This window comes from Anabrus simplex, chromosome 7 (assembly GCF_040414725.1).
Source record: "Anabrus simplex isolate iqAnaSimp1 chromosome 7, ASM4041472v1, whole genome shotgun sequence".
NCBI lineage: Eukaryota > Metazoa > Arthropoda > Insecta > Orthoptera > Tettigoniidae > Anabrus > Anabrus simplex.
In genome coordinates, this window is record NC_090271.1 from 132,148,130 (window position 1) to 132,166,388 (window position 18,259).

Genomic DNA, 18,259 nt, shown 5'->3' on the forward strand with positions numbered 1-18,259 from the left:
CAAGCGACCGATGCTCAGCCGGAAGGCCTGAGGATTACGAGGTGTCGTGTGATCTGCACGACGGATTCTCTCGGCCGTTATTCTTGGCTTTTTACACCGGAGCCGCTATCTCACCGTCAGATAGCTCCTCAATTATTGTAATCACGTACGCTGAGTGGACCTCGCACCAACCCTCAGATCCAGGTAAAAACCTCTGACCTGGCTGGGAATCGAACTTAGGGTCTCCGGGTAAGGGGAAGGCACTCTACCCTTACCGGGTGGTGTCTTGCATGTGGACTGTGCCCATTTAAGAGGCCACACCGTAGATTTATTAGGTTGTATTCGTTTGTATTCGGCACAGATGTAGAGGTGACGTTTTAAGTATTGAACTGGCTATCCACCCATGTGTGAGGGGCCACATAGTAGATTAAGTATGTTTTTATTTTTTTGTATTCTTTAGTGTTCACTTCAGTAGTCATTCTTGAATTTGGCATATTGGAACATGTAACTGGGTGAAAGCCTGTTTTGTTCAATAAATTTGTTCACTTCACTCTACCCCTAAACCGCGGGGCCGTCTTACGGAAGTCCCAAATCAGTAAAATTACAGGTAAATTTATATCACTCTTTACGGCGTAAGACTCGGCAGTAGAAGTGATCTGCGCTAAATAATAATAATCGGAGTTGCAAGATTGTATTACGGAGCTGGTTGGTTCGAACTCCACCATGGGCATCTTTGATTATGGTTTTCTGTACATTTCCTATTTTCAGACCAGAATAATGCTGGAGCTGTTTGGCCGAACTTAATTAAGACCACCTTCAAAGTCCTAGTCCTTTTCTGCCTCATCATCACCGAAAACATAAAAGTACTGGGTTGTGTTAGGGCGACGTTAAGTCACAAGAGAAAACTAATAATCAGAAAAGACGAAAATTCGCCACTTTGACTGGAAATATCAAAGGAATATGGAAGATCATGAAGGTTACTGTGAATTCATCCCTCTCGTCATATCCTCAACAGGAATTGTTTCTCAGCAGTAATTACAATTTAATAACAAGTTAGGAAACTGAAAAGCAACTGCATTGAATAAATGATATCCGTGCTTCTCCCTTTTAGCAGGAAACAGCCTGATTACCTAGGATTAAATGGATTAAGTATTAAACTATTCTTCATGTAGACACCTGGTCCAATGCATATGAATTGTATCTTTCAAAATGACTTATGAAATAATAATAATAATAATAATAATAATAATAATAATAATAATAATAATAATAATAATAATAATAACAATATACGGCTACACATAAACAAGCTGAGTCATTAGCTGTATAGTCAGCGTCAAAACCTTCGGTTCAGAGAGTCACGTCCAGCTTGGTCGAGGATTTAAGTCACATAGAGCATAAATCCCTCTACAATGGGTTGGCGTCAGGAAGGCAATCCGGCAATCCCCTTTTCAGGGTAGGGGAAAAGCAGTTGAATAATAATAATAATAATAATAATAATAATAATAATAATAATAATAATAATAATAATAATAATAATTGTTACCGTGTTTTGGTGGATCAGCAGAGGTGAAAGAAGGTGCGGGCTGGAATGGGTCTTACTACAAGTCCGAAAGATGAATTTAAAATTTAAATAAAGGTTAGGCCTATATTTTCAACTAATAACAAGATTTAACAATTTCCACTAGGTGAAATAACAAAGAAAAATCAGGTACAATGCAACTTTACAAATGAAAGCACAAGTTAAGGGGTTTTTACAATTCCGGGCTACGAGCCCCAAAGTTTAACAATTTCTGAGCTCTCAGATCACAACCACAAATTACCAAAGGGCAGAAAACCCCTAATTACATGGAGCATTTGCTCCCACCACGTCATGTCAAGCCTCCTAGAGGCACCTTTCAAAATACCAAAAAAGCTGACCCGCTCTCAATCGTCCAAGCCTATTAAAGGCAATATAAGCTTATTACACTTAACTGCCATCAAGGCACAACTTATAATGGAACAGGGGTACCTCGTACCCAATCTACTGGGCTTTCTCAGGAAGGAAAACAAAAACGGGTTAAATTAATGGCCCAAAATACAAGATTGAATGGAGGCGAGTACTTGCACTCCAACATGAAAGCTTGTTAAAAACCTAAGTGGCGCTAAGCCGATACACAGGGGCTATTCCCACGCTATATAGGTGACTAGTATAAGAAAAATTTAACACATTAGGAAAGATTATAAAATCAGTTACGAAAACATAGTCACCTCAAGTCGAAATGAAGGGGAGCTCGAGAGGGTAAAGCACTCTCTATCCCCGATTTACATTTAAAGTAATAAGAAAATGTTTACATAAGCCGGCACTAAGTTACATTTTTAAACAGGTAGGATACTTTGAAAAGGTTTCGAACCTTCACCGGGGGTTAAACTGCTGACCAAGAAAGAAATAAGGATGTTAAGAGGCCATTACCTTTGCTGAAGAGCTGCTGCTCGAAAGAAGAGGCGCAACCCGCCCCCTGCTATACTTCCATACACTAAGCTAGATGTTGTTGAAGTGGCGAAGAGCCGATAAAATCAGCAGTTTTTAAACCGTCGTGGAAGATTCGAGACTTTTCTTGAATAATAAAGACACACCCACTCAAATTTATTGGGTAGCTAAGAGTTGCACATGGAAATTCGAAGAATAAACCTCTGATAGGTGGAAAATTAATTACAGAAATTACTGATTGGCTAAGTTCAAAACAGGCGGAAAGAAAGCTTAATATTGCCAACCCACAAATGAAAGAACAAAATTTAGTAAAGACCAAAACTTATAAATACAAAATTTTTCAACAAAAGTTCCTTCACTTCGCACCAGGGTGCATGATCTTAGTTTTTGGTAGAGACATCTGTGAGAGAACGTCCACACATCTTGATAATTAGTAAACAAAAATAATTCGAAATTAACACAGTGACATCTTCAGATAAACGGTTGAATTAATTCAGTTTTAAAGTTCAGAGTTTCAGCTGTAGAGGAGTAATTTAAGGCGGAAAATTCAAATGTGCGGCGTATAGGTGTACAAACCGGTACAATAATAATAATAATAATAATAATAATAATAATAATAATAAGAAGAAGAAGAAGAAGAAGAATGAACTCCCAACCGGACTGAAGAAGCTTTTGAGGTTTACCCAGCTATTTTCAAGATATATATGTATGAAGAAGTGCAGGATTCATTGCAGTGAAACGCGATAACTGGCACAGGTCCTGGTTTTGAAGCTTTCACGAATGAAATGGTTTTATCGCTCGAGTTTGTCGAGTAGGGTGAGGGATTTCCTGCAGTATTCAATTAGAACACAAGTAACAGTACGCTTTTGATCGCTCCACGGCTGTGTAGAGTAAGTTGCATAAACCGCAGGAGTTATAACAGGTCGTAACAAAAGTACCTATGCAAATTTCACAGCAAACTCTTCGTGAGGGCAAGAGGTTGCTTTATACTCCCTTTCAAACTAATCTATTTCCTGACGCTCGTGATGAGACATACAGTACTAGTACTTATCCCGGAATTCAACTAGGCAACTGGTAGAATATGCAATCATTGTGGCGAAGTCACAAGATGAATTAATGAGAAGACTCCAGTTAATAAAAATAGCTTCCCTCAACTCACGCAACCTCAGTCTGTCTGTCAATACATGTGTTCCGTAGCACGAACATTGAGGCACGACTTATTTTTTTTATTTTATTATTTTACAAGTCGCTTTACGTCGCACCGACACAGATAGGTCTTATGGCGACGGTGGGACAGGTAAGGACTAGAAGTGGGAAGGGAAGCGACCGTGCCCTTAAATAAGGTAAAGCCCAAGCATTTGCCTGGGATGTCACAGGAAACCATCTTCAGCGCCGCCGACAGTGTGGCAGTTGTGCTCAAACTCAGTCTCACGAATGCAAGCTCACAGCTGCGCGCCCCTACTCTCACGGCGAACTCGCTCAGTATGACTTATTCCTGTCCCTATGACACGATGAAGGTACATCGCCCAATAGGTGCACTGGAGAAGAGGCTTGTTACCAGAATATTGGGAGTACAAGAGATTGTTTGACATCGCACAGCTTTCGGCAAGGAAAGTAGAAAGTTTTCAGCACCACTTTATCAAGAAATGTGAATCCTCAAAACTGCATATAGTGTTACGGTCGACTTGTGATAACTACATAGCACTGAATCTCAGTTTATCTCGCAAGAGAGACATTGGAAGAACCTCGCACCACATCGTGACAGAAGAGCAATTGTATTGAGAGTATAACTAACTGATGTTAATGTCATCAGAGAGTGGTCGAACAAATGGCTCACAGAAGGCAAAATTCTCCCTGAAATAAGTGGCTTCCGGTAAGTTAATGAATTTCTGAAGAACACATCTCTTAAAATATATAACAATGTCCTTAATCCCTGGCTTTTCCCCAATTACTTCGAGTCGGCGCTAGATGTGGATTAGGCCCAGTTTATGGCTGGATGCCCTTCGTAACGCCTTCTCCTTGTGGAAGGATGTATTCACTATTGCGTGTTTCTATGGTAGCAGATGTACATTAAGATTAGAGTTGGAAAGTAACTGAGTAATGGTAATTGAATTACATGTACCGACTATTTTTAATTTTGACTTGCAATCCTTACTTTCTGCAAAATGCAATTTTACTCATAAGAAACAAAACTTCCGCCTCTGTAGTGTAGTGGTTAGTGTAATTAGCTGCCACCCCCGGAGGCACAGGTCCGATTCCCGCCTCTGCCACGAAATTTGAAAAGTAGTGTGAGGGCTGGAACGGGCTTTACTCAGCCTCGGGGGTCAACTGAGGGATTCGATTCCCATCTCAGCCATTCTCGGAGTGGTTCTCCGTAGTTTCCCACTTCTCCTCCAGGAAAATGTCGGGATAGTACCTAACTTAAGGCCACAGCCGCTTCCTTTCCTCGTCCTTGTCTATCCCTTCCCAACCCCGTACAAGGCCGCTGTTCAGCATAGCAGGTGAGGCCTCCTGGGAGAGGTACTGGTTCTCCTGTCCAGTTGTATCCCCGATCCAAAGTCTCACTGTCCAGGACACTGCCCATGATGTGGTAGAGGTTGTATCCCTCGCTGACCCCAAGGGAAAAACCAATCCTGGAGTGTAAACGGATTAAGAAAAAGGAAATAAAACTGTAATCGTTACATTCTAGTCATCGATATGCATGGCATGGAAGCAGAAAAGGGAAAATATACGTGATGTTGAAGATAACATTTTCAACCCTGCTTCATCAGAACCAGTAGCTTCACACGTGCTGTCTGAGGTATTTTCTTACCTCCCCCAGTACCTCGTACAACATTCTTCACTGCCTGCTAGAATGTTCTTAAAATGAACTAAACACAGGCATTACTTCAAGTGCCACCATTGAGCATCTTTCCAGCAAATGCAAAGAGGTCAAGGCTTAGCGGTAAGAATTTTACGAACCTATTACTCTGTAAAAGAAATGGAACACTGCTTAAAATAATTAACTCACTAACTAAAAAATAAATTACATGAAATAATTATTTTGGAATTTCCGAGGTAACACCTTTAGTCTCACTTAGTGATGATAGTCACTTATTGACTCTATACGTGAACATAAACACAAAAATACTATGTTTGTCTTCGCGGTCTTTGGTATCATGCGTAAAAAGTATCAGTGATTTCCTTAAGAATGTCGTTCTGCGAAGTAACTGCAACTATATTTTAATTTTACTGAATACCTGTTGAGAAGAATTTGTAATTGTAATTGAATAAAATAATTTCCAGGTAACTGTAATTCATTCCAGTTACTTTTTCCTCGTAATTTTCTCATCACTGATTAAGAGGAACACAAACGTCCGGCTCCGAGCTAGTGGAAATGAATACGGAGTGGTCGGAAACAACGTGAACCGGTTATATGAGTGTTGGAGAGTTGGTCATACTGATAAATAATTTGGAAAAAAAAAATCGATATCTCGCGCAGTTGTCCAGTTAGCGAATTTAGCCAATCAGATCGCTTCGCGGGCGACTTCAAATAGGCTTTGCGAGGCGGTGTTGCTAAGTCTGCACGTGACTTGAGACCGGTTTGAGATAATACCTAGAAGTCAGCATGAAACACAGACACACCGTGTGTTTCAGCCAGTGTCACCGTAGTGTTCTTGCTGTGGGACGATCCTGTCATTTCGGAGTCCGTGTTCAAATCCCACCCGCGAATTTTTTTCTTCGATTGATCCTTTCAAACCGGTCGTAAGCCACGTACAGATTTAACAACAACACCACCTCGCAAATCCCATTTGATTTCGCCCGCGAAGCGATCTCATTGGCTAATTTTAGCACCTCATCCAATTACATCGACACTAAATATCGAATTATTATTTTCAAATAATGTATCAGCAGGACCAAACCTCTTACGCTCATATACCTGGTTTATGTTGTTTCCGATCACCCTGTATTTAATATGATAGAGTCCTCGGCCTGGTCGTAATTCCCACCTAGGGCCCTATGAAATGAAAGCCACTATTCTAACCATTCAGCCAAGGAGCTTCACAAAAAATTATTATTATTATTATTATTATTATTATTATTATTATTATTATTATTATTATTATTATTATTATTATTATTATTATTTGCTAGAAAAAGTGATGCATGTTGCTCTTTCTTAATAGATCCAGTACTTTTACACCGCTGTCCTGAAGCAGGCCAGACTAAAATGTAGCTTCCACCGATGTCTCAGTCCGCCTCCGTAGCGTAACGGTTAGTGTTATTAGCTGCCGTCCTCGGGGGCCCGGGTTCGATTCCCGGTACTGCCAGAAATTTAAGAATGGCAGGAGGGCTGGTATGTGGTTGAAATGGTACGTGCAGCTCACCTCCAATGGGGGTGTGCCTGAAAAGAGCTGCACCACCTCGGGATGAGGACACGAGTTTACTTTTTACCGATGTCTCAGAGTCATTTATGGCTGTGAGAGTGTGGAAGTCGTTACGGTATGGGTGGTGCTGAGTAATGACATTCGGAGACGCTTAATACGTCTGGATGATATGAAAGGTGCTATACATGGGGACAGTCATGCTGCAATAGAATTTTATGGCTTTGTTAGGAAAGCAATGGCAAACGGCGTCACTCCGCACCATGCCTAGTAGGCGTCATTTTGGCGCAGCCATCGGTTCTTTCTGTTTCCATGTGACTGTATACATTTTCATGGTTATATTTGAGGATTCAAACAGCCTCCGGGTTGAAGACATAACAAACAAAAGCGCGGTATGCAAGTAAGACATGTTTCAGGTCATATTACAGAACATAGTTAGCTGCTTGGTTGGAACAAAGTATACTGATTCCGATGTGGAACAATATTAATCGGCACTGGCTGTACTTTATATCAATCGAAAACTTTGCCAACAACTGTTAATTTATCAGTTTTATTAAAACGTGACCGTCATGATAAATGGTTCTGGAGGTTAATTTCTCAGTAAGCTGATGGATTTAAAGACCTTGTCAATCATCTTCAGGTAATTTATATTTAACAGAAGCTATCTTCATTTTCTTTATATGCTCTCCGCTACAGAACGTAACATGTTAATGTAATGACTTGGGCTTTTCAATTGATCAACAAGCAATAAACGTATTAATAACAGAAAATCATAATTTTGTCTGCTCACTTAAAATTTTTGCTACATATTTAGTTTTCATATCGGATTAGTTATACAGGGTCACATCAATTTTTGTCTTTCCACTTGTACTTTTATTTGTCAACTAAATGAGAAAACGACTTGGCCTAATTTATAAAAAAAAAAACTCAGTGTGTACGTTGAGGGATAGTCGTGTTATACACGAGGCTGCATGTTATTTTACTAGTATACATCAGATTTGTACAATTTGTTTTACGTTGCATCGACATGGCGACGATGGGTTAGGAAAGAATTAGGAGGAAGAGATCGTGGCCTTAATTAAGGTACAGGCATTTTCCTGGTGTGGGAATGGGACACCACGGAAAACCACCTTCAGAGCTGCCAACAGTCGTGTTCGAATCCACTATCTCCCGAATGCAGGCTTATAGCTACGTTACCCAAACTGCACAGCCACTTTCTCGGTTATTAGTATACAGTGGTGTAGCAATATTGAGAGAAAAACTCGAAACAGGGATTAACAAATATCTTCGCTGGTATTAATTGTATTGAAAAACTGTACATTACATGGCTTGTGCAAAATATTATACCTATTCATTTAGTTTTGTACTTTTCTACCGTACGACATATTAGTTGTTACTACATTTATCAAGAACTTCCCAACATATTCAAGAAAACCAAAAGCCCAAAACTTATAAAAATTCTGGAGGAAATGAAATAAAAGTGTATTACTTCCATGTTATGTTTAGTTTATTATTTTAAAATGTAATAGAAAATTGAAATTCGATCCATAGTACAATATGGGGCATTTCAGAAGGCAAATACTGTAGGCATAAAGATGCCATTCCGTTTTTGTACATAGAAAACATAGAAAGACAAGATTAATGGCTAAGAAGATTCGTCGTGCTGACCACACAACACCTCATAATCAGCTGGCGTTCGGGCTGAGCAGCGGTCGCTTGGTGGGATATGGCCCTTTGTAGCTGTTGCGCCATGGGGTTTTTGTATAGAAAAGATAAGAACAATCACTACCCCAATCGCCAGTTAACTCGATTTCATTATGACTGAACAATATTTCCATGTCAGTGGTGCTCGCTCTTGACGCACTTTGCAATAGTAAATATAAATTCGCGAACATACCAAAATGAAAATTTCTCTAACTACAGCGTTTGCCAAGTAATGTGTTTAGATATTTAGATATATATTGAGACTAGCAGTTACCCGCGGTTTCGCTACGTGGATTTCGAAATTTGTTAAAAGTAATCGTTCCTCAGTCCTGTACCAAGGCATAATCTGAAAAAATATATAAAAACTCACCGAAAAAATCGAGTTTCATTTATCCCAGAAACTCTTTGTAAACCATGTTTGTGGTATTGCCTTTTGGGGCTAAGATGACCATGCGACATAGAACTGTACATGTGAGAAAGTCTTCTCTCAGGTCGAAGACAAACAAAAAACATATCTCTTTATTTTTAAAAGAGATCCAAAAATACCTATTTTCACGTCTGTAATATCTTCAGTTTTGAGATGTAAGTATCCACATAAAAAGTATTCAAACCCTTTATCTGTCCTTCCCTCGTATGGCAGATTGTGCCCCCATCTTGATTTTGGGGAGCGGGGTATAAATGAGCACTTTCAGGAAATGATAGCTAAAATATATGCAGATGGTCATTATTACACCTGAAACGGATAAGTGTACGACAATTTCGCCAAAATAGTCAATGCACAGGCACACGGTCGTTACGATTTGATAAGTATCACAATAAAGATACTTCAACCTCAATTTCACTTTTTTTCAAGCCCCTTAAGCGGATTTTCAGAAAACAAAAACATACGTGTTCTTTATTTTTAAAGGAGATTCCAAATACTAATTTTCATGTTTGTAACATCTTCAGTTTTTGAGATATAAGTATCCTCATAAAAGGTATTCAGCTCCATTTTCACTATTTTTCACCCTAACCCCTAGGGAGCCAATTTTTACGTCTATAAACTGTTACGTTTTTGAGATATAGAGTATTCAATTAAAACGTTCACCCCCCTTTTCACCCCCTTAGCGATAGAATATCAAAAAATCCTCCCTTAGTGGGCACCCACACTGTAATATATATGTACCCCAGAATTTCATTCCTTTCTGTCGCGTAGTTTTGGATGGGCGTTGATTACAGCCAATCGTAGTTAGCCTTTTATATATAGAGACTCGCTTTCGCTCGTTGGGGGCTCCGCCCCCAAACCCCCAATTGCTCTACATTAGAGGTGGTCATTTGGAAAATTACTGTCACGAAAAACGGATTGCGCCACCAGATGGTCCATTTATTCGCGTGCATGTTTGGTCCTATAATATTTCCTCGTGCAATATATTCACGAATTATAGCAAATATAGAGGTAAACATTTCGACCTGGTGTAAATTACGTACGATTCTCACAAGAGAAATTATTTACCAAACCTAATGGACAACTATAGTCTTGAAACTTGGTAGGTGTATCATGGTTGAAACGTTCTATATTTTCGTTCTTTGATGCTTTGTCGTATCTGCATCGGGTGGTAGAATCATGCAGTTTGCATCACATACAACCCACGGACGTTCAAATGAGCCTGCCGAATCATGATTCTATCGGTCTTTTAAGTGTGTAAAACACTAAATGAATTATGGAAAATATACAAAATGGACGTAAAATCTGAAAATGCAGCTCTATCTAAGCCTAAGGCATAAGGGATCAAGATGTGGCTAAAAGTCACGGGACCGAAGTCGTAGATCTCTTCATTATGGGTTGCGAATATCTTGTTCATTTGCCGATACGACTTACCGTTTAGCCACAAAAACCCTCGAAACGATAGTCTGCACCGTCATGAAAATTGCTTCCACTTTAAGATAATTTTTGGAGGTAAAAAGTTAAGCATTTTAACTTTTTGGAATTTCGCCGTTGGTTACAAGTGAAGAGCTATAACTGTGCCAAATTTTAATTTTCTGGCGCACTGCAACATATCGTCCACCATTTAGTTTAAGGGAAGGGGAGTAAAAGTAATAAAAAGTTGAACTTTTGAAACTTTTCCATAGGTTTCAGTCTAATAGCTATCACATTGACAAATTTCAATTTTGTACCTCATCTGGAAGGGGTCAGTCTTTAATGTCAGTCAGTTAGCCGTACGGTTTTATATAATATAGGTATAGATAAGCATTGAGGATGTGCAAGTTTGTATGTGCAGACCTTCATTTGGAAATGTACTGTGGTGGAACAGTGAGTCGTATCGACAAACGGATTGCGGCATCAGACGCACCCTTTAGTAGCCTACATGTTTGGTCCTAAGACATATTCTAGCATCGTGGCTACTTATTGCATAGATAGAGGTAAATGTTTAAATCTAGGTCAAATTTCGTACGTTTTTCACAATTTGAGAAATGATTTCAACTTATCAGACAGCTACAGTCATGAAACTTGACAGCAGTATCGACCACTAAACGATCTGTAATTTTGGTTCTTTGACATTTTGTCGTATCATCGTCGGCTTCACCTTAGATTGCTTTAGAAAAATAGATAAGGCTGAAATTTGAGAAGTGTTTCCACATATCACTTCCGTTTTCCCATAGCTACTGCACATGGTTGCAGGAATAATGAAAGTCTGTTTGCATATAACCAATGGACGTGGCAATAGGCCTGCTGAATTTCATGATCCTATCCTTCTTACAAGTGTTTCAAGCGGTGGAATAATATATGGAAAAGAAACAAAATTGACCGAAAATCGGAAAATGAAGTTCGATCTAAGGTAGAAGGAGTCGAAATACGACAAAAAGTCATAGGAGCAAAGTTTTAGATCTCTTTATTCCAGGGAACAAAAGTTCTATCCATTTTTATAGGCATTACAGTTAGGCACAAAATACCTCGAAAGGAAGGTCTACAGCGCCATGAAAATTGCCTCAATATTTCGATTATTTTTTGGGGGGGGGGGGGTAAAACGTTAAACATTGGAACATTTTTATAATTTCTCCGTCGGTTACTGGGTAGCAGCTATAATTTTGCCAAAATTTCAATTTTCTAGCAGACCCGAAATTCGAGTCCGCCATTTTGTTTGGAGGGGGCGGGGATAAAATGAAACATTTAACCTTTTTGGAATGTATCCTTGGGTTACAGTCTAATAACTATCAGGCTGCCGAATTTCAAGTTTCCAGCTCATCTGGAAGTGGGTAAACATTAATGTCAGTCAGTCAGTGAGTCAGCCTTTTGGCTTTATATAATAGGGATATTGGAAAACAACGATACAAAGCTCGTTCCTGTGCGGTTTACAACAACGCCGATATAAAGTGCTATACAAAACGTTATATAAAACCGGTGCAGATTTACATCTTTACATCGGTTTGTTTTCTGACCGACTTTGCCGTACAGGAGTGAACACTGTTAGAAGTAACAAAATGAAAGTAGCAGGAATGATTGCTGGTACAAACAGGGGGGATGAATTTCAGGAGGGTATTTGGAATGAGGAGATAAAAGCTAAGTACGTATTAATCGGCTTTGGCGGTGAGGTCGTGTGAGGGGAATAGAGGAGGATAAATTACCTAAGAGAATCAGAAATAGAAGGACACCAAGGTGACGATTGTTAGATTGGTGGTCATCAGTACCTACGTATTTACTGAATCAGCGCATGCTTTATCCGCTATTAACGAAAATAATGGGAAACATTTAGTCCTAGCCCAGCGTGTGCACATAAAATTCATTTTTATACAAGAAAGGTCATATGTGTTTTCACGTAGAAATTTGTCTTATTTTTGCGTAAAAGCAATCCTTCCAGAGCACTCGCTGGTCGAACGCCGTTCGGCTGGGTACTTGGCCGCTTCTTGGTACAACCTGCTAATTCAGAGTGGATACCAGAGAGTGCGAAAAATGCAAAGTATCCAAACAGAAATCAGTGTCATCGTTAACTATCGGCGCGTGAACGACGGATATGTTCTGCTAGTAAGTTCAACAGAAGTGTTTCTTCATTGGCTTGTCCTCCTAATTGTATAGCTACCGAGCTCGATAGCTGCAGGCGCTTAAGTGTGGCCAGTATCCAGTATTCGGGAGACAGTAGGTTCGAACCCCACTGTCGGCAGCCCTGAAAATGGTTTTCCGTGGTTTCCCATTTTCACACCAGGCAAATGCTGGGGCTGTACCTTAATTAAGGCCACGGCCGCTCCCTTCCCACTCCTAGGCCTTTCCCGTCCCATCGTCGCCATAAGACCTATCCGTGTCGGTGCGACGTAAAGCAACTAGCAAAAAAAGAAAAAAAATTGTATAGCTGTAAGTCGTTCAGTGAGTGAGTGGTCCATTTCAAAACATTGTAAAAGCTCATGTTGGGTAGAAGTAATAAATGAAAGTAATCACAGCAATTATTGTTTTCCCTTTAACATAAAATTATAGTTGTTGCAAAATATCGTTCACTTGATCTCCTATTCCTTACTGACCCATTCGCTAGTTATACCTTTCCGGGTCGCCCTTTTCCTTTATCAATCCCATTCGTTTGGGTTAATTTACTTTGCTCCTTGGAAGATTGATCAGGATAGTGACTTTCGGTTGAAAGAGCCCGCAGGTCCGATTCCTGTCGGGCAGGGTATTGTAACCGGGTCTGGTTAACTCCTATAGCTCGGGGGACTGAGTGTTTGTGTTTTTCTTAATAAACATATGGCCTTTGGCCACAGGGGTCCCGGGTTCGATTCCTGGTAGGGTTGGGAATTTTAACCATCATTGGTTAATTTCCCTAGCACGGGGGCTGGGTGTATGCATTGTCTCCATCATCATCTCATCCTCATCACGACGCGCAGGTCGTCTACGGGACTCAAATCAAAAGACCTTCACCTGGCGAGGCGAACCCGTCCTTGGATCTCCCGGCACTAAAAGAAGCCATAGGCTACGCCATTTCATTTCATAATATAGGCTATAATCAATCAAACTGCAAATCGTAACCAAAATACACGTAATAATGAATACATTTCCCAGGTAAGTGGAAAACACCTGGATCATTATTATTATTATTATTATTATTATTATTATTATTATTATTATTATTATTATTATTATTATTATTATTATTATTTTATTTCTCTTGTTTAACATCGTTCTGGGGGAAAATGGGAACATTGACAAAATCCAGAAGAAGTATTAGAAGAAGTATTAGAAGAAGTATTAGAATTATTATTATTATTATTATTATTATTATTATTATTATTATTATTATTATTATTATTATACCTCTCGCACATTCTGGCCGGGTCGTGGGTGCGAACTATACACATGTGGACATAGCCATGTTTCAAAGCCGGATGCCCTTCCTGACGTCAACTCTGGGAGGATGAATGTGTTCAGTGTTGCTTGTTTCTATGGTGGTCGGTAGTGTAATGTGTTGTGTGTCTAAGAAGAAAAGTCTGTTACGACAAACACAAACTCCCAGTCCCCAAGTCAGAGAAGTTAATCAGATGCGAACAAAATCTACGACCCGGCCAGGAATCGAACTCATGTCTCTCCGAAGCGAAGACTTAAACGTTAACCATTCAGCCAAGGAGCCGAGCATTATTATTATTATTATTATTATTATTATTATTATTATTATTATTATTATTATTATTATTATTATACATATTTTTATAAGTATACAGGAAGTTCTAATTCTGAATGATGTTGATTAGTCATAGATTTCAGCTTTAGTAAATGAATAGAACCTTCAAACAGGTGTGAATATCTCAGGAGTGGGGTTTTGCACCCAATGGACACAATCCCCAGAATATCTTCTCGTGGATGCTTTGTGAAATCCTCTCAAATATGTGGCATAAGCTAAGCACGGAAACTTCGCCCTTGTCACCTGCCAGGTCCTGTGAAGATGCTGAGCATATGTCAGGAAGCGATTTATTTTTAAGTGGGCGAGGAAAGTTCAAATGACTAGGAATTACATCTTCCGGTTATCAGTAATGGATCTAGCGCTAGTGTGACGGAAACCAGTCATCAATGAGAGAGCAAATAAATGAATATATCCATAGAGCAGTGAAGTTGTGCATATGCCCCTTTATTACTCTCCACTCCAGTTCCACTAGAGAGCTTGTTCCACGCCCCTTCTTGTTGTGTTCACATATTCCCTGTCTCCCTCTAAAGTACAATGAATTCATCCCTCCACACACTAATGTGCATAACTTTGTGTTGTACAATTTATCAAAATATCTGCGCTCAACCCGCCAGGGGTCTCAGCCGTTCGCTGTACGGAGCCTCTCCACCCACTCCTCTCTCGCACACACACGCATTGCTTGTCATCCCACTCTCCCTCCGTTCCCGACTCCCTCCCTCTTCCAGGCGACACTACCGGAGGCTATTTGAGTAAAGAAACCGCGCCAGCAAACCTGCACGTGTGTTTGAATTCGTCCTTCGACAAACAGCCTAAGTGCAAATTATCCTCTTCAGCTCACTCCATTCAATCACGTATCCGTGCTGGGAAACATGCAACCGATATTTAAATATAAATATAGGCTACTAGGCTGATGTTTATTTTTTGCTAGTTGCTTTACGTCGCTCTGACACAGATAGGTCTTATGGCGACGATGGGACAGGAATGGGCTGGAGTGGGAAGGAAGCGGCCGTGGTCTTAATTAAGGTACAGCCCCAGCATTTGCCTGATGTGAAAAAGGGAAACCACGGAAAACCATCTTCAGGACTGCCAACAGTGGGGTTCGAACCTACTGTCTCCCGAATACAGGCTGATGGTTTGGTCCGCCCTGTCAATGTACAGTATTATCAAGTTCTTAACTTTGTACCAACTGAAATAAGTGTTTTAAAGTTTTCTATTACATAACAAACATTACCAAGAAATATTTATTGTGTGTCTATGTGTTAAATTAGGTTATATATTGACGATGATTTGTGTAATAGTTGAATGATGTTAGATGTTAACATATGGGGAATCTTGCTTTATGAGGTAGAAATCCCCGATGAAGGGAGTGGGGGCTCCCGAAACATGTACGAGTGAAATAATTGTACAAAATTTAAAAATTGCTAATATATTGACAGGGCGGACCAAAGCATCCAAAAAACAAAATCAAACCCAATGGCGCAACAGCCCCTAAGGGCCACGGCCTACCTAGCGACCGCTGCTCAGCCCGAAGGCCTGCAGATTATGAGGTGCCGTATGGTCAGCCCGACGAATCCTCTCGGCCGTTATTCTTGGCTTTCTAGACGGAAGCCGCTATCTCACCGTCAGATAACTCCTCAATTGCAATAACGTAGGCTGAGTGCATCTCGAACCAGCACTCAGGTTCAGGTATAAATCCCCGACCTGACAGGGAAGCGAACCCGGGGCCTTCGATTAAGAGGCAGGCTACCTGACCACGAAGCTCGCGTATTAATTCGTAACTTAAAATTCTCCCTTTTAAGAATATAACATGCAATTTCCTCTTTTGCATCCAAATGATCAAATGTTCGGTTTGCCTATTTCTGCAATTGCAATATGTGAACAACCTTGTTTGGAGGGAATTGATTTACTGTTTACTACGGAGTGAAAGTCAGAATGTTACATATTAATTCGGATAAAGTTCCACAAAGAGATATGCAAATTCCGTAGTTACTGGCTTCTTACCAGGCCAATCTCGGTTCGAATCCCTGTCAACGCATATCGTATGTTTGAAAAGAACAGTCACGTCCAAGTGGTTCGAATTTAACTTATGAATGGAGGTCCCGTGGTTTTTACCGTGACTTCAACAAACAAGTAATGTAGGCATGTTTCTTGACGAGCATGATGGGAGTCTAAAATTTGTAGAGGAGCATAATCATTAAAAGAGTAAACATTTTTCTACACCACTTTTATCAAATAGTATTAAATGCAAGACCATGGATGATATCTCTGTAAGACCCACAAAATTGCTAAGAAATGAAATTCTTATGCAATTTCTAATAAACTAACAATGAAAAATGACGTAACATTATTTATGTATAACCTCAGTCGAGTCTCAAACTCAACACCCTTGTCGTGAGAATCGGCAGAATTGTCACGTATAAGAAGGAATGAAAGAATTTTTCCAGTTCTTTGAAGGTGAAAGGATGTTTGGGGAGTGAACTGAGTCTGAGATTCGATGATTCATTGTCAAATTTCCATCGTTACACCTGAAACAGTCGATCTAGAAATAGAAATGAGTTAGTTGTTACGTTTCTTAGTCCTTACTCACTGGCCTGAGACACAAACCAAAATAAATAAGTAGAAGTTATTCCGAGTTACATTTCCTACCCAATGACCGAGATACAAATCTCACTCGCCTTGGTGAGAAGTTTGTAGCGAACTTGTTACTCAGATATATAATTTGAATGAATCTGAAACTGTTTTACAACTTTCAATTGAGATTGGAAGAGTTATTAAAGGAAGTTTTCTTGTTAACTTCAACTGGCTACATGTGCGGAGTTACTTAAAATCAAGTGCTACGAATACGTACGATCATTACAAATGTTCACACAAAGTGCTATCATGTATGACATTTTAATTGGCGAACTTCGATAGTTTCTAATATCGAACAGCCATTATATCGTCGCTGTTCGAGCAAAAGGTCATATCTCACATTGTTCTTCTTACCCATTACTTTCCTTAAGGCCGGTCACGCCTCCCAGCCACATATGGATATGCAGTCCATCAGAACAATTTTGGTTGTGTTCATTTTCCTATGCTAACGTGTAAAGGTCAGTAAATGAAATCAAAGAGGTATTTGGAAAGGGAATCACAATCCAAGGAGAGGAAATCAAGACCTTGAGATTTGCCGATGATATTCTTATTTTATCTGAGACTGCAGAAGATCTCGAGAAGCTGCTGAATGGTATGGACGAAGTCTTGGGTAAGGAGTAAAAGATGAAAATAAAAAAGTCCAAAAGAAAAGTAATGGAGTGCAGTCGAACGAAGGCAGGTGATGCAGGAAATATTAGATTAGGAAATGAAGTATTAAAGGAAGTAGATGAATATTGTAAGTTGAGTAGTAAAATAACTAACGATGGCAGAAATAAGGAGGACATAAAATGCAGACTAGCACAAGCAAGAAAGAGCTTTCTTAAGAAAAGAAATTTGCTAACTTCAAACATTGATATAGAATTAGAAAGATGTTTCTGAAAACTTTTATCTGGAGCGTGGCATTGTATGGAGGTGAAACATGGACGATAACTAGCTCATAAAGAAAAAGAATAGAAGCTTTGGAAATGTGGTGTTACAGAAGAATGCTGAAGGTGAGATGGATAGATCGAATCACGAATGAAGAGATACTGAATCGAATTGGTGAGAGGAGATCGATTTGGCTAAATTTGCGAGAATAAGAGATAGAATGATAGGACACATCTTAAGACATCCAGGATTTGTTCAGTTGGTTTTGAAGGAAGTGCAGGCGGTAAGAACGGTAGGGGTAAACTAAGGTATGAATATGACAAGCAGATTAGAGCACATGTAGGATGCAATACTTACGTCGAAATGAAAAGATTAGCATAGGGCAGGGTGGCATGGCGGGCTGCATTAAACAAGTCTATGGACTGATTGACTCAAACAACAACAACAACAACAACAACAACGTGTAAAGGAAAATAAACCATAAGTACAAGTCTATGGACTGATTGACTCAAACAACAACAACAACAACAACAACAACAACAACAACAACAACGTGTAAAGGAAAATAAACCATAAGTACATTATACTGTAGGAGTGTGTAAGTAAGT